This window comes from Euprymna scolopes, chromosome 43, assembly GCF_053919585.1.
Source record: "Euprymna scolopes isolate OS-2025 chromosome 43, ASM5391958v1, whole genome shotgun sequence".
In the NCBI taxonomy this organism is placed as follows: Eukaryota; Metazoa; Mollusca; class Cephalopoda; order Sepiida; family Sepiolidae; genus Euprymna; species Euprymna scolopes.
The window spans coordinates 51,511,892-51,530,481 of NC_136524.1; the positions used below are offsets into that span (position 1 = coordinate 51,511,892).

The 18,590-nt window shown below is 36.9% G+C and overlaps 1 protein-coding gene across 1 annotated transcript in view; it reads left to right on the forward strand.

Moving 5' to 3' along the window:
* Window positions 1-18,590, forward strand: part of LOC145268427 (uncharacterized) — a 346,335-nt gene that overhangs the window by 99,450 nt on the left and 228,295 nt on the right. The gene's annotated exons all lie outside the window — the stretch shown is intronic.

The window sequence follows — 18,590 nt, forward strand, 5'->3', positions numbered from 1 at the left end:
CGCCAAACCGAAAGTGACGCAATTTTTAATTAAGGCTAGACAATCGAAAGGAGAGGATGACGTTCATAAATATCGCCAAAAAAAGCGACCCTCTGTAGAAAAGTGCCCAGTTGAAGGTGAAGATATTTTTTTGCAAATTTTTCGATATTTGTAGTCTGAAAGGTCGAGCTTAATAACAATACTTATCTTGTAAAAATCCGTCGCCTCTGTCGAAAGTTTTGGATAAACATACATACATACATTTATATATTAGTAACTCAAATTTTCGACCCAAACCGATTAAAAAGCTTGCCCTATCTCTGAATACCCTTTATGTAAAATTTCAAATGTTTAGACCAGAAATTGTCTGAGTAATTTTGTAGAGATCGCAGAGGTAAATTTTTTTAACTTTAACCACGATTATGACCCCCTTAACATTTGTTTTGCGCTCAAATCAAGTAAGATCCATGTCCAAGGAGCCTATATCTAAAATTTCAATTGTTTAGACCCAAAATTGTCGGAGGAGTTTGGTAGAGTTCTAAAAGGTCAAATCGTTGAACTTTGAACCCCCTCCCCCTAACAGCCAAATTTCTGGTCGAAAACCGATTATATTTTCCAAAATCTCAGTACCCTAATTTAGTAATTTCGAGTCTGGAGACTGAAAATTGAGTTGTCGGGAAATGTACACGTACACACACACACACACACACACACACACTTTCACTTACATATAAGTAGAGGGGCAAAACGAATATCATGCAGAAATGTAAGTTTTCTGCTTTTTAGTGAAAATCCGCTTTTTGAATAAAGAAAAAGCAGACTTCCGCTTAAATCGCTATAGCCTCTCAAATTTGCAGCTTTTTAATCGAAATCCTTTCTTATAAAAACAGCCAATTTTCGCTCTTACATCCCTTCTTTTAAACTAGTGAAAATATTAATTTTGAAGCTAAGACTTCAAGAAATTAATGAAGCGGGTGGTGGATTTTTTTTTTCTTTCTTTTTTTTTTTTTTTTTTTTTTTTTTTTTTTTTTCGGCCAAGAATTATTTCTTGCTTATTCTCTCCCTTTTCCTCCTACAGAACTTCTTTCTCTACGTCGATTTATCGATTTTCCAAGTTGAAATTCATTGAATTTCTATTTTGTGCTCCGGCCTTTCTCTCCTCACACACTCGTAGGGTGAGTAGGCACAGATCGCGAAATTTATCTCAATTTCAATTATTTTGCTATCAGCTATTTATACTTAAATCTCTGAATAGGCTTAATTGCTCTTCCTTTAATTCTTATTTCTCTTCTCCATGCATCTTCTTTACTCCATTTGTTTTAATCGCACTCTCTACACGGACTGGCAATTTGGATGTGGTAGGTTTGAATCTTGTCCGTTTCACAGAATCACTTTCATTTTTGAACGTTAGAAACTTTGCACAGTCCGTTCCGTAAGTAACCGAGGCTTTTCTAGGAAGAATTCCAACTAGAAAAATATCGGGAAACCAATGTCAACAATAAAAACCATCTGGTTAATACGAAAATAAATCATATTCGCTAATCGTCCCTCTTCCGAAAAATAGTGTTTCCTTGTCAATTTCCTGTGCAATTCCGACTTTGTCAAAAAGTTGTTGTTTTTTTTTTCTTTGGGGGTGAGGCGGAGGCGAAGTCTACCCGTCTATTCGTTATCTGAAGATCGTCTCCATGGAGATGAAAAAAAAAAAGACGGGACTTTCGCGATAAACATATTTTCGTTCCTTCATCTTCCCACGCTCGTTTTCACAGGGAAAGATTATTGAAGTCAATTCATTTATCCCACTGTAAAAACACATAATTAAGGGAACCTTTTGTCAATAGGGTCAATTTTGATAAGCCTTTCTTTCTTTTAAGCGACTATATCTCTGTGCTGGAAGTGCCCCAAACGTGCCTGAGTGCTTATTTTAAAGCCTTCCAATGTTACAAGAATCGTTTGATTGTTCCAACTCCTTGCATTCTACAAATTTGACTTTTCAAAACAGTCAAATCTCCCCCGATTCGTACTCTGCAACCCTGTTATAATCGCGCATAACTAAAAAACGAATTTATCACGATTTGAGCTCCGTATGGCACCTTCCACAATCCCCGACGTTGGCCCTAAAAACCTTTTGCGATATTTGTAATATGACATATTAGATCATTTTCTTTTTTTTTAAACTGAACAAAAAAAAAAAAAAAAAAAATGGTCGTCAGTGTTTTTTCACCCACATCGGGTGGTTCCAACAGATTTACATAAGTAAGTATAGGTTTGTACAATTGTTCTCAACTAGTCTGATCTTCCTCCCACGGTGCGAACGGAACTAAGTCAAAAAACACATTTGCTGAATTATTCGAATTATGCATTTTCAAGGACGTGATTTTATGTTTTTGGGTTTTAAGGCCGAGCTAACATCTTCCTCGGGAGTTAGTATGTCGCAAATTTAGTTTGTGTGTGTGTGTGTTTTTTTTTTCTTCTTCTTTAACTCTACAAACCCAACCTATCACGAATAATGTTGACATGCATATGTATATAAACGTGGGTGCTTGAAACATGATCCCCAGCGCCATTGTGGTGTACGTGTGATGGAAATGAGCCTGCGATGAAACTGAATTGTATTTAATATACTAGACTTGTTAGCAAGTATACGCTTTTCTACACGAGCATATTTAATATTTCCAAACCCAAAATTTTAAAATAGCTGTTATTACAACTTCATAGTTTGACTTAAATGACTTATGAAATACTACCTTCTATTCGTGCGGGTCCCTTTCCAATGACTAACTTCCTACTACAGTTGACAATAACCTCCCAATTCTACTTACTGCTCCACGTAAATGTAACCACACATACCAGTATTAATCATAAACTCGTACAGCTATGTATCTAGAAAACGGAGCTACTAAACCTGATCTACCGATTTGGGACAGAGAAAGAAGCAACCTTAGAAGTTAGTGTTCCACTGATGCCGAGTTAAACAGAGCTGAGAAGGAAAAGATAAATGAAATGCCAAGGTCTTCCTTACGGCATGAAAAGAAACCGGAATTTTTGGAAGATCTTCATCATTCAAGTAATTATTCAGAGCCACTCGACTCGTGAAAAATTTCAAAAACTACCTGGCAAACCTACCCCGTGAACTAAGTGCAACAGATACAAACGATTTCACTTAAAGAGAGTGTTAGAACCTGAAAGAATTCTGTTGGAATGTATGAGATAGTGGGTGAATATTTGGCAGGATGCCCCATCCCCAGTTATAACAAAATCATTAAATAAAAATCTTTAATAAATATATTGGTAAGTTGTACATGCGTGCTCTTTGCCATTTCTTGTGCTTTGCATATTATTCATCCCGAGCAACTAGGTTTTGACCTTCGGGACAAGATCAGTGTAGTATCTGTTCTGATGCTATACTTCACCTTTTTCTATTCTCTGTCGGCGTAAGAAAGGTTCTTTATTACTGAGGCAATTTATATTGTTCCGATCCAGAATGCCCCTTTGTTGGGGGGGGGGGCTGGATTTCCCCGCATTAAAAAAAACGACCTTGTGTCTAACTCTGCCCTCGTGAGGCAAGTAAGCAGGAATTATTGAGGTTAACCAGTCAAATATAAAATGTTTGCTACACCTGAACCAGTTAACAATTTGGCAGACATATTTTTACAAACTGTTCTAACTTTATGCCGTATGGTGTAGTGAATTATATAATCACATTGACACACCGGTTCTCGCCAGATTATCAAAATTAAACGATGAGCCTGGTCAGTAACAGATGGGTAACCATTTAAGAATGTTAGGCACTGTATGTACTGCGCTGTGACATAGAAATTTACAAGTTGGTATCTGAAGTTGCTTTAAATCCTCTTGGAGAGATGCACCTTCAAGCTTCGTTAAAACTTGCATCGAGGAAAAGGAAAACTCTTATGTAAAACCTCGAGTCTGCTCTGCCCTGTGACAGACATTGCATCGAATGAGATTAGCAGTTATACCAAAAAGTGGTTGGTTCTGACAATGCCTTCACGACTAAAAACAAATATGTGTGGATTTCACAATAACTGTTGTTGAGGACCTCATATGCCGAAATTGACGGGAGTATCATCAATATACTACTGAGGTGTTGAGTGGAAAAGAAACAGATTTGATATTTCTATGGCTAACGGATATAGGTTTATCGCAAAAAAATGATTATTTCAATGAATATTTAATGATGCTTACCAATATTTCGTATTATCATCGAAAGCTCAAAATATCAATTTAAACAAATGATTTTTTTATATTTAAATATCAATGCCACATGAATAATAACATATTAGTATTTATTAAAACAAACCACTCCTGTTATAACGACATGAAAGCTGTTTCCCACCTAAAACATCTTCGCGGCATATCCATGTAACACAGTATGGTGGTTAGGAACCATTGTTATAGAACCTTATGTTCACATCCAATCGAGGTCGTCATGTTTATCCTTATATCGAGTTTCCATTTTTATCGGAGTTTATTTTTGCATTAACTTTTTGCAACATCTGGGGGGGGGCCAGAGGTGCCCAGAGCACCTTTCCTGCGTTGACAGGCTTCGAAATTGGTTTCGAAATCTAGAAGGCAATGTCCTTTTCTTTTCCTTGTAACCTCTTGTTTACAGAAGAGAGGTTGCGAGTCTACCCATGCACTATCGTGATTTTCATGGTAAGTGCTCGACTGAACTTTAAAGGGGGGGGGGCTCCCCTCTGCAAAACATTCACAATAAACACTTGCTTAGCTACTACCGCTTTGTCTGTGCCCAAACCTAAACGCAAATCACATAAACAAGGTTCCTTTTCTAGACCTGCTGGTTTGTGGAACTGTGTACTTTGGGCCTGCTTTCTAGTTGACTACTAAATGGTCGTCTTAAAGTCCAACGTAAGCAAGTTCTGGTTGTACCGTCCCCTTAATCAAATTCTACAAAATTTCCACCACTACCAATCATTGCGGTGTTGTCTCACTGATAGATAACCTTACACGCAATTCTTATCCTCGAGAGGTCTTCGGACCTTGATAAGTGGCGATTCCATTGTAAAAAAATATACAAACTCGTATATTCGGTAGTAAAACAGTTTGTCAAACGAATGGAAAACGAAGACAAGTGCATAAGTGATCTACGCTGTTTGCGTTAAGATTGAAAATTTAAAAGGAAGAAAGAAAATGTTAGTTGCTTTTCTTCAAGCTGTATATTCTCCTGTGGAATCTGTAGTGCATTCGTTTACTTTCTGTAATTTACTAAGGGTCTTGCAGTTCTGCGTGAGTCGGTTGAAATATGCTTTCTACGCTGATTGGTCATCGTATCACCAAATCACTTCACGTAGGGTTGCTTCCTACAAAAAGAAAATAAAACTGTCATTCAGGTCTCTAGAAAATATAAACAAACGCTGCAGGCTGAAGAAATACGAATGACACAGAAGATTGTATAATAAATATGACGGATATCTCTGAGACGGCAATAAAAACGGCGGAGAATAAGCATGTTTTAATTTGGATTAAATAAGCGTTTTTTAGAAATGAAGAGTTAAATTCAAGTCTCAAGACATTGTTCATTCCAAACCAAAACATTTCTATTTCCATGCCAAAGTCTCTGTAAATGAAAAATCATTCTAAGGACAATCAATGAAGATGTATACGATAGTCTGCAGGTTAGCGCTGCAGATACACTAAGCGTCTTGTACATAGCCCCACTTGTTCAGGTTGTCCCATGTGTTCGTAACCTTCGCTCAAGCCAGGTTGATTGTTACCAACTCTTTCCGATGCAGATCAGTCTACCAGAAGATCTTCGTTCAGCACCAAAAGAGCCTCGTTGTTGCCTTTTACCAAACTCCTTTCACCAACACAGGCGGAAGAGCGCTGACGTTGTTCCTTTGAGGCCTCTGATGGTGATAAAGCTTCTTGCTGGATGGTAGTCACTGTTGATGTCCATATAGAAAATGGCAATTGTCGTTGCTCAGTTTGAAAAACTACCTTCGTTATTGTTTCTCGACGAACCTGCACCAGAGCCATTCTGGAAAGCCTGTAGACAAGTGACATGTTGGTCAATTTCAGGTTGTCGGTAATCGTCTTGCATGCCTTGTTGAGCTCGACATCGACCTTTGCCGAATGAGCACATGCCGCTGCTGACATGTAGCAAACCTTGCCGTGGCGTCCCTGTTAATAATTCGAGAGGCTGATTGCTGCACTACACTTATTTAGGCAAGAAACACTTTGATGGACAAACGTCTCAAGTATTGAATTCTCTGATAATCCACACATCTTCGGGATTTGATTTCAACTCAAGGTTTAGACAAAGTTAAGGACGCATTTTTTTTTATTTTATTTTTTTTTTTTTAGAATAAATGAAAGATTGTTTCGAAAGGTTTCTCAGCGAATATGACACTTTTGATGTCAGGATGGAAACTGAAAAAAAAACAAACTTGGCAATTCTACAATTCTATTTATTGAAAAACTGCTTCTATGACAAATCTATTCTCTGAACATGCTTCTGTCAATATTTCTAATTTCGTCATCTTTTAATCTACTGAATTTATATCTGATACAAAAGAAAATGGAATTTTGATATTGTAGTTTATCTTTCTGCAATTGAAAAACATGGAATTCGACGCCATGAGAGTAACAGAATAAAGAGGAACTATTCCCCAAATAAATGCAACAAAGTAATGTAACAGTGGAAAGATTTCTTGCTCTCGTGGCTGTCTCTATCATACAAGGTAGATAGTCTTGCATTGACTTATGTGGAATTTGGCTCGCAATAAAGAAAGCTTTCTTTCATGTCTGCTATATGGGCGCTTCTTCGAAAAGGCAAAGTAACCCACCGGTGGCCTAGCAACCGGTGTTCTGTTATTCCCTTACAATATCTTATAGAATCCAGGAAAGTTTTTTTTTTTTTTTTTTTTTTTTACGGGAGTTGGTAGCATGGAGCAAACACTTTAAAACAAAATATCTGACATATCTGACATAAATTGATTCTATCCGTCTCTCTGTTCATCTCTTAAACTTTTTTTTATTATAATAAACACATTGCGGAATTTGTCATATTAAAAGAAAATATCGGATCTTAATTACTTTTAGAAATGGGAAATATTACAATAGCAAACAATAAATCCTAAGATACACTTAAATATTGTAATTCATGCAGATTACGTATTATAGAATAGATTCTCTATCGATTATGTTGTACCTAATATATAGTAGTGAGATCAAAAGTAAAAAAATCAAAACAAAAAAATGACTTAGATGCCATCATCTAGAATCGAAACTGAAATCCACAACTCGCCAGCCTCATTCCTTAGCCAATGAGCCACGCCTGTACGCATCCAAATAGTTAAAAAAAAACATAAATAAAATAACGTTATTGAATCTATGAATGAATGGTATCTTTTGCTGTTCTTCTACCCATATCACACTAGACTCGTCCAAATCATAATTTTACAAGCAAAGACGCTCGGATGGTCCAGAGTTTCTCAATTATTAATATAGGGAAGAAAAAAAAGCCTCAGCAGTCATTTAAGTGATTACACACCAATGTTGGTGTCATTATTTTTTAAGTTAAGACTTGATTCTGACAATAGAGGCAACGAGAGGTCTAAGCACGCCTATCAATCGCCTGGCATGTGTACCCAGGCTTAATATTCTGACTACATGAGTCTGCTTTCAAATCTATTCAGTGATTAAGCAGACCAATCAGCTATCTACTTTGATACTACCTCGTCTTCCGATTTAACTACTCATGGAATTTATCTCTATTGAATTAATATAAAAACAAGTGAAGTATGCACGGTCCCCCGTAAGTGCACAGTGAAAAATGACTAAGTTCAGCATTCCCCCCTCCATTTAGCCCCCAAAGTCTCCAGAGTATGTCAAATTCTGGTGAAAATAGACAAACGGTGCAGTTTTAGCCCTTAACATATGTAAATTTTAGTTCTGCACCATGCAAAAAAGAAATGACTAAGTCTATCATTGGCACCCTCCCAGATGTAGTCCCCAAAGTCCCCAAGATCTTAACATATTTAAATTTGAGTTTGGCACCATGGACAAATATGGCAAAATAGTCCCAAAAATTGACTGTCTTTATTAGCCTTAAAAGAGTTTCTGGGCACAACCAAGAGTTATCACGAAGTTATCACAAACAAAATTATATAGAAATCAATTAGTTACAACTTTTCAGAAAGTTTTATAAAAATCAAAGTTGTCGATTTTAGTCATTTTAACCCGAAAGGCGCTCTTAAGTGAGGGAGGGGCAACCGGAGTTTTCCCGGAAATCTGTCTTGTTACATTTTTACTCGTATCCTGTTTAACGTTTGTGCAAATTAAAAAAAAAAAAAAAATCCAAGGGATAGTTATTGAGAAATGTGCGGACAAACGAATGGACGTACAGACAAGGATGAATTTACAGGTCCACCCTCCTTTTGTCGGGGAACCAAAAAAAATGTTGTATAATTAAAGGGAGGTGGCATGTTTACACTTTACTTCCTTAAAAAGGTACAAAACAAGACATAATCTTGTGGGCGATGTTCCTTTATCCTCAGTAATTCCCTCTTCTCACAGAACATATGTTACTCATCTTTAATCTATCGTTATTTTCATGCCAGGTACTCTAGTGAGCGTCAATCTATTGTCATTCGGCCACCTCTCTTGTAAAACATTCACAACAAAAGCTCGTTTAGCTATAACCACTATCGATAGTTTCCCTTTCTCCCTCTCTGTGCCTACATTTAAACGAAACTTCCATAAGCAAAGTTTATTTCTCAGAACTACCCGCTTGTGGAGCACAATACCACAGAGGTGCTTCCCAGCTAACTGCAGCATTGTCGTTTTCAAGTCCAGTATGAACAAATTTTTGTTGAGCCGTTCTCTTGTACAATCGGATTCTGAAAATTTCCATCATTATCAATTATCTCGAATGGCGTTTGAACCTTGATAAGTACTGATACATTTTTTCCCCTGAGCAAGTGATGGAGGTGTCTGCTCTTATACTTGTAGCGGCTATCATTCTGGTTGGATTGAGCTGGTTTCCTTTTAGGCATGAACTGAATCTCACACCATCGCAGTCCAGTTTTGTCAATCTTGGGGCAGGTCACATAAAATGCTTGACCACTCCAGATTTCAATGTCGGAGAACTACTACTTTTGGGTCTGATAGTACAACCAGGTTTTTCTTAATTGTGGCCTGTCAGGTCCTCAACTGCACACAGACATGTGGCGATAATACATAATGCTGTGCAAAGAGTCATTGTCGAAGACTTTCAGCTTGTGCAGATCCACCGCTCATGAATCCACGTCTCACAGCCATAGAGAAGGCGTCTGCTCGCTTCCCGCTGATGAAAGATTCCGCTTGTTTTCTACTGGGTGGCGATGTTTGTTTTCTTTACTTCATGTTGGTGTCATTATTATTGTTTCGCGGCGTCGCTTGCTAGCGATTTGGCTAGCGGTAGGATGGCTTATCCTTTTAATTTTTTTTTTTTCTTAAAGTTTCGTGCATCTCTTCAAACGCACGGTGCACCCACGTGCTTAGCAGATGCTATCCATGAAGAATGGTGAAACTTTTGACGGTTATTATACTTATGTCTTCTCGAATTATGACGTAAGCCTGGTGCTTTTATTATCCTTATCAATCCATAACGAATGCTGAAGCTTATCTAAAAAAAAAAAAAAAAAAAAAAAAAAAAGCTTCTCTGGAAGCTGAAGTCTGAATTTGTTTATGAAATTACGGTGATTTTTTTTTTTTTTTTTTTTTTTTTTTTTTTTTTTACGTGATATGCCATAAAACATATCAAACCAAACCATAGATCTTTTACGTGATAAGTTGTAAAACAGGCAATCCAGTCTTTGTCGTAAAGTATAAAAGTTCAACGAATCTTGAAGGATGAGTTCTATCTTTATAAAGACTTTAATTTTTACTCCCAATGTTTGAGATTCTCAGATTTATTTCAGTAAAAAAAAAAAATGCAAGTGTATTTTATTTAGCGATCCAATTATAGTTAAAAGGGTTGAAAGTACTTCAAATGGTTTCCAAAACTTATGCTCCAAAATATTCTCGCAGTTTGTAAAATTTTCAAATTGTCTAAAGCATTCGGGAAATCTGAGCAACCCCAATCGCACAAACAAGAATAACCAGTCCTTGCATACGAGGACAAATCCAAAATTATCGGAATGCCTTTTTTTTTAAATGACTGTTTTACGTGAAGCATGCATTGTAGAAAACATTATCTACTCTCTCCTTCAAGTATGTGATGACTAACGTTATTATATACAACGGTGCTTTATTATTCCTTGTTTCCGACTTAATTAGAAAAGTTTATTTTTGAACAATTTCCTTTCCCCAAACGTAAACACGAGATTCATCATGTACAAAATTAACTTTTTGTTGGTAACATCGAATGGAAATAACATCTGACGAATTGATGAGAATAGACTTGATGAACACATAAAATCATAAAATTGCCACCCCATTAACGAAACGGCTGTAATAAAGAAATCCAAGGCGAAATAAGTTTTTTTAAAAAATGCAAGTCTTGTACTCTCTGTGTGTATATATATATATATATATATATATATATATCGTATCGAAATCGAAGATATTAAAAGTTCCAAAAGAATCGTGAGCGCTTTCGATTCGACTGCAAATCATCTTTTGGGGCTAGTGAGGTGAAAATAAACTGAAACAATAATAAATGGAAGAATAATAAAGCATAGTACTTCCGTTGCATTTAATGTTTGCTTGAACAATATATTTGCATGATAAAAATCCAAAGAATATCCACCAGGTTTATATGATAGTGCTCAATAACAGAGCTATTTATATTAATTTTTATTGATACAAACATATACAGATTTTCAATATTAAGATATAAAGGAAAGACAAACATTTTTGCCTGGTGAAATTTAATAACTATAGATCGAAACCTTGACATACCAGTAAAGTGTGTGTGTGTGATATAAAACTAGCCTGGGTGCCCGGCGTTTCCCGGGTGTTAGGTGTGTGTTGAGTAAAACAGTGATAGTAGGCCGACAGGCTTGTACCCGTAACGTGAAAAAAGTGGCGTCTTTGCTGATGCGCCCATCACCAAACCGGAAGTGGCAAAGGTTTAAATTAGTGAACTGAAAAGAGGGAATGACTTTCGAAAATATCGACGAAAAAAGCGACCTCTGCCCGTAGAAAAGTGCCCAGTTTAAGGCGAAATTAATGTTTTGGGCCAATTTTTCGATATTTGTCGTCCAAAGAGTCGATCTTCAAAACAATACCGATCTCGTGAAAATCCGTCGCGTCTGTCGAAAGTTTTAGGCAGATATGCATGCATATATACATTGAAACAGACAGGTGATATTTATATAATAGATTACAAGTATAGTTTCAACTTTAGAAAGTACGAAATCTCCGTTGGTAAAAATATTATTAGAAGAGATTAGATTTCCGATACCAAAGTCCCATCAGTAATAGGTAAAGGGAGTTTTTAGCGTGATAATCAAAGAAATATATTTCACATCGCAGCTACAAAGACAAAATTTCTTTTAGAACCAGACATATCAGATATATGGGGTTAACAACAACTACAAAAAAAAGGAAAGTTTGCGTTTTATTTTATTTACTCTTATTTTTTTTTTTTGTCCCTCACTAAATTCCGTGTAGGAAAAAAAAGCTGTTTCACACAATCTTTTTTTTTTTTTTTTTTTTTTTTCATCGTCGTTCCTGCTTATCTCAAATTACCACAGGTTCCTAATTTTGTCTGCGACACACCAAAAGCTTATGACTGACTTTGTTCCCACAGACAGTGACATAGAAAATATCAGCGAGTGAGGTCATCATACTGTTAGACAATTTAACGAACGCCATGGATGCAGGTTTACGCATGGACGAACAATAGATGAAAGTGTGGAGATATATATATATATATATATATATATATATATATATATATATATATATATATACTAGCAGTCCGCCCAGTGTTGCCCGGTCGTAACAAACGCATATTTTAATTTATACAGAAACTGAGGGATATGCATGCTAGTATTGTTTTGTTTCTTTTTTAAACAATTCACTTCTTGGAAGTAATATATAGCTGAGATCGAAAACCAAAACCTAGTTAGTGCCAAGATGGCATAATGGCTATCGTACTCGATTCTTTGTGTTTTCAAACCTACTTATTCTTAATATAAGGAATCTGTCATGTAAACCATTTACGCATGTGCATTCGTGAAACAGTTGACAGATAAAAATCCGATGACCTCCCACGTACCAATTTTTCAATTTTGATCCTTTAGCAACCTTTTTGCGAATGAAAACCGATTAGTTTTCCACATATCTGAATAACCTATATACCAAATTTCAAGCCTATATAGATTAAAAGTTCGTTGAGTTTATATAGGTTGAAGTGTCCTCATGTACACATTCTCACTTTTATAGATATATCAGTACAAAGATAATGCACTAAAGAAAGAAAAGACACTTTGAAAAGTGCTCAATACAAGTATAAAGCTGTTATAAGCCAAATTATATAAATATCAGAAAATCCCTACTGATCAATGTTTCATTGGTGTTAATTGTTTCATCAGAGGTTTAGGAATCTTGTCTGTAAAGATTGTTGAACCCCCTGATCAGAACTGTCGAAACGTTTTTTTTTTGTTTTTTTTTACATAGGCATCACCACTTATCAAGGCCAAGAGGACACTCGAGGATAAGGGTTAAAGAGTGTACAGTAGAAATTGGACAATATAGGAACCGTTGGTAATGGAGATTCGGTAAATTTGTTAACTTATATGGAACGGCTCATTAAAAACTCGTTTATGTTAGACTTGAAGACAACCCTATTGTAGTCAGCTGGAAAGCAGGAAAACGGAAGACAATTCCATAGGCGTGCAGTTCTAAGAAAGAAACTTTGCTCATGGAATCTACGCTTAGGTTTAGGCACAGATAAAGAGTGGGGGAAACTAGTGATAGTGTTTTCTGCTAGACGGGTGTTTCTTGTGAAAGTTTGGCGAGGGGGGACCATAGAATGGAGCTCAGCCGAGCACTTGCCATGAAAATAACGATAAAGCAAACTCGCAACATCTCTTCTGTGAGAAAGAGGTTGCAGGGAAGAGAAAAGGACATCCCCCACAAGGCTACGTAGATTCACTCGCGTAAAGACTTTCTAATGTTTATATAATTTGACTTGCACTATATAATATTAGTTCCTCAAAGGGATGAACATTCATCCAGTTAACAAATTCATCGTCATATCGTATTAATCTGAAGATTCTATCGCTGGCATTGGGTTCTCCGATATTTTTGTCAGAATTATTTCTAGAAAGAAATTGAGTACTTATGATGTTGACGACCCTCACTTGATCCCCTCCCCTAAGTTAATTGATTTTTATGGAACGAGCTGGATTCGAGCTTTGAACTCTTAGGTGGTCACTCAGTTTCATTAACCACCGTTAATTTCTAGTAAACGACTAAATTAAACGCAATTAAAAATGCCTGTGTGTTTTTCTATCGCCGTCTCTCTCTTTCTGTTTCTATGTGTGTCTTTGTCTGTTTCTGTTTGTTTGTTTGCTTCTGTATCCGTCTGTTTTTGTATGTTTGTGTGTGTGTATCTTTCTCTCTCTTTCTGATTATTTATATATATATATATATATATATATAATGAACAAATGATTAATAAAACATGTTAAAAAACATCTTGAAAAAGAGTTAAAAACATATTTAATTTTTAAAAAGGAAACACAAGATAAGTGGATAGTCCTTAATCCGCGGAGTTTCGAAGAAATACTCTCCTTATCATCAGAGGGCAGGAATTAGCAAAATGCAAGATCGGATTTTGCATATAGAAGTATTTAATGAAACTACAAGTAAGTCACAGATCTTACTTGGTTAAAAAAAAAAAAAAGGTGAGGTAAGGGGAACAGGAGGCAAAAGAAAAATAATAAAAAGATTTCACATGAACGGATAGTCCGGTGAAGGGTAAAAATCCAAAAATGGTAAAATCCAAAAAGGTCGAATTTAAAATTTCAATCCAATGGGTAAATTCCAAATGGTCCAAAATGATCCAAAAGGCAGAGTTCCTTGGAAAAAAGCGCAAATGGAATGAATTCCAAATCATTAAAAGAAAAGCACTGGAGAGAATATTTAAAAACACGCCTGTCAAGGCTGGATGAATCAAAAAATTAAGGTTTATTATATATATATATATATATATATATATATATATATATATATATATATATATATAATATAATGTGTGTGTGTCTGTTTGTCGCACTTTCATGGATGACGCTATGGCGTTTTCCATTATAGTTATCCCCATCGGTTACCAGTTTCCTCCCGAATTAATAATTTTTTTTAGTCTAAAAATAAACGAGTGCATAGCAGTTATAAACTGGATTACTTTTGTCCATGTTATTATAGAATGCTATATATATATATATATATATATATATATATATATATATATATATATATTTTAAATATCTGTATGCATGAGAAGTAAAATCTGGCCAATGAAACTTAAAGGACAAGCATTGTTTAGAGGATGAGAGCTTTTTTTTTTTATGGAAAACAGTAATTCTTTCCCCTTTGTCGGAAGCATCTCATGAAATGCGAGGACTAAATGACAAAATAAGGGCAGTGCGTTACGAAACTGTCGAAAGAATGTCAACTTTCTATACTCTTCACTTTTAGGTGGATAGATTTTGGCCCAAAAAATATTTTTTACTCGTTTGCCAGAAACATCGCACACGGAATGAGAGGACTGATGATGATTAAACAAAAGGCTGCCGAAAGTAAACCCGATGCTCACTTTTACTCCACGTACTTTTACTTACCACTAATCCTTAAGTAATCAGGTGTAAATTAAGTAATCCTGTAAAATGAATATCCTCCCTATACCTCAGTGTAGTAGTCAATGAAAGGGGAGCCTTCAGGTTGCCCCCAACTACGGTCGACAACGTTACATTTTTTTTCTTTTCATTGTTTTGCATAAAAGTACTACCAGGTAACGCAGAGTAAGTGGATTTGGTTTAAAATATAAAAATTTATTCAGAAACCACTTTAGCGTGTGTGGCCAACCGATCGACAATATAAGCCTCTTCTAGAAATGTGAGAACAGTTCTAAAAGTCAAGGATTTGTTTATTGCAAAATCATTACTACTGAAGTGGATGAATGAAACTGCTCGTTGGTAATTGAATTTGAGCTGAGTTGCAAATATGAATGAACCAAGTTGTGAAAATAATGAACTGAAGAAATAAATGAGTGGATAAAAAAAGTACACTAAGGAAATGAATATTCATTTCGAACCTCGATATTTGTTTTTATTATTCGACCTTTTTCTACCTCTTATCTTTTACCATGTACATGGCTATATTTAATTATTCTCACTACATGTCTCGTAGCACCTCATGGTACCCCCTCTCTATCTGGTAGCACCCTTAGTGGTAACCCCTCTTAATTTGGAAGCCCTCTAAGCGGCAGTACCCCCCTTTGCGGCAGTCCCCCCCCCTTATCTATCTGGCCGCCCCCTTAGCGGCAGTTCCCTCCCCCCCTTATCTATCTGGCCGCCCCCTTAGCGGCAGTTCCCTCCCCCTTATCTATCTGGCCGCCCCCTTAGTGGCAGTTCCCTCCCCCCTTATCTATCTGGCCGCCCCCTTAGCGGCAGTTCCCTCCCCCCTTATCTATCTGACCTCCCCCTTAGCGGCAGTTCCCTCCCCCCTTATCTATCTGGCCGCCCCCTTAGCGGCAGTTCCCCCCCTTATCTATCTGGCCGCCCCCTTAGCGGCAGTTCCCCCCCCTTATCTATCTGGCCGCCCCCTTAGCGGCAGTTCCCCCCCATATCTATCTGGCCGCCCCCTTAGCGGCAGTCCCCCCCTATTTATCTGACCGCCCCCTTAGCGGCAGTTCCCTCCCCCCTTATCTATCTGACCGCCCCCTTAGCGGCAGTTCCCTCCCCCCTTATCTATCTGGCCGCCCCCTTAGCGGCAGTCCCCCCCCCGCTATTTATCTGGCCGCCCCCTTAGCGGCAGTCCCCCCCCCCGCTATTTATCTGGCCGCCCCCTTAGCGGCAGTCCCCCCCTTATCTATCTGGCCGCCCCCTTAGCGGCAGTTCCCCCCCTTATCTATCTGGCCGCCCCCTTAGCGGCAGTTCCCCCCCTTATCTATCTGGCCGCCCCCTTAGCGGCAGTTCCCCCCCCCCCCTTATCTATCTGGCCGCCCCCTTAGCGGCAGTTCCCCCCCATATCTATCTGGCCGCCCCCTTAGCGGCAGTCCCCCCCTATTTATCTGACCGCCCCCTTAGCGGCAGTTCCCCCCCTCCCCTATTTATCTGGCCGCCCCCTTAGCGGCAGTTCCCCCCTATTTATCTGGCCGCTTCCTCTATATCTCTTCTTGTCCATTTCTTTACTGTACACGGAACCTTTCTTTCTTAACATCTTTAAGAATGATTTTGCTCGAACATTTTTTTTTCTTTCCCTAAGGATCATTCGGTACTTTCACTAATGTAAACATGGTGTCCATATACACCATTAGGGTGTGGCTCGTTTCTTTTATCTGAGAACGTTGCCAAAACACTGTAAGTAGAGGAATTAGCACATTTCTCAAAATTGGTAATGGCGTTTATATTTTTTTAATATTGTTTTTCCGTTTTTTGGGTTCTTTTTTTTTTTTCTTTCTAATCTAATCATCCGTCCAGAATATTTGTTACAATAAATTCGTTCACCTTCATTTCTTATAAATGAATAAATGCGAAAATTATTCAATTATCAGCCCTATATTACATTGGAGAAGGGTTACTATTGTTGTAATCGAATGACGCGGCATATTTTAAAATACATTATTTTATTATAAAATAACAGTATTTATTTTTTGTTGCTAAGTTCTCAAAAATTAAGGGGACCCTCTCCCTGGGGCTAACACTGGATCTCTGTATGAGATATATAGATATTCGAATGTTCTATTAAAATTCTCCTTTACATTTCAAACAAGTTCGGAACATAACTATTCTTTCCCCAATGTTAGTTTTTTTTTTTTTTTTTTTTTTTTTTTTTCACTCGCGTTCACCCCTAACGAGGCATATCGCCACTTAGAAATAAATGGCTACTATTTGGAACCGTGTGAGTAGAGATGTACGGTTTAAGGACAGCTGTCTGAATGCTTAATTTGCGTTATTGTTTAAACAGTTCATTAATGCTTGGTGTTATTCATTTCTAATTTTATTGTCCTATTTTGTTTATATATTGTGCAATAGTTCCGTAACTATTAACAGGAATTTAATTAAAAAGTAATTTAATTTAAAAAAAACAAACAAACATAACTTCCTAAAAACTTTAAACTAATCTCGTTCACTAGTTTTTACTGACAGGCATGAAAAATAAGGATGGGAGAGGGTGGTTAGCTCCTCCTCCCCCTCCTCTCGATGTTAATGTTCATCCATTTATACGAATAAATGCAAAGTTTTAAACTTCTTTGCAAAGAATTTATGAATTAAATATGTATTTTAATTTCGGTTATTTTGGACTATTCTCATTTTCACAACGTTTCGGTCGATGTAATCACTGATTTTCTTCAGCTGTTTCTGTGGGAATAATTTTGTAGCACTCTGGAAAAATAACACTCAAGACGAGAACAGTAATCTGAATAATCCAAATAACATTTCAGGTGAAAACAGTACGTACTTACGTGACATGCTGAAATTAGTATTAAAAAATTACGGAAAATAATCCAAAGTAACTCCAGAATTTATCAAGTTTTCTGTTTTTAATGTGCAATAGTTATGCGAGACCAATTCAGTATGACAAACTGACTTAAGTTAAGGGTCCACCATTTTTAAACAGAACGTAATTATGGATGTCTTTCTTTTTCTCCCCCCCCCCAAAAAAAATATATCTAGCACATCTTATAATCAAACTAATGGGTTTTGTTGGCTCGATAACGTTTTGCAAAGTTCGGTGCTTTCTATTTCCTACTTTCCGACCTTGTGTCGCATCTTTCCGCGGTGAATGGAGGTGGGACAGGGGTGGTAAAAGGTAAAAATTTGCACACAGGCATTCCAATCTGTCTTAAGTACCCCCCCCCACACACACACGTATATTTTACTCTTTTTGCTAGAAACATCACATGAGATCGGGTTATATTGTTTCGTGTAATCTTTGTTTCAAGAAACCTTAGAGAGGGAAGGATTAATCAATTCTCCATAAAGAATCATTTTCTCATGTGTTTTTTTTAACAATGTAAATTTTAAAAAAACTCAAATTTCATAGGACAGTTAAAGGGCAACAGTTTTTATTTTAACAAACTAGTTAATTTTAATACTCAGAATGAAATTTTAAAGTATAACAATATTCTAACAAAAATCAAAATTTATTCACTCCATTTTTTTTTTCATGTGTCATCCATTCCCCCTCCCCTCATCACTTGTTATTCCTTCTCGCGTGTCTTCCACCTTCTTCGTTTTTAAATCTAATCGTTTCTTGTATAAGAAAGTTGCTAGCTTCCTTCAGTGAAATTTGTCCAATTATTAAATCTGTTTGAAATATATAAAGATTAACTTCTCATCACGTGATGGATATGAAAATGCGTCCAGTTGAATCTCTAAACAAACACCGAGCGTCGACGATGCTATTTCGGGCTT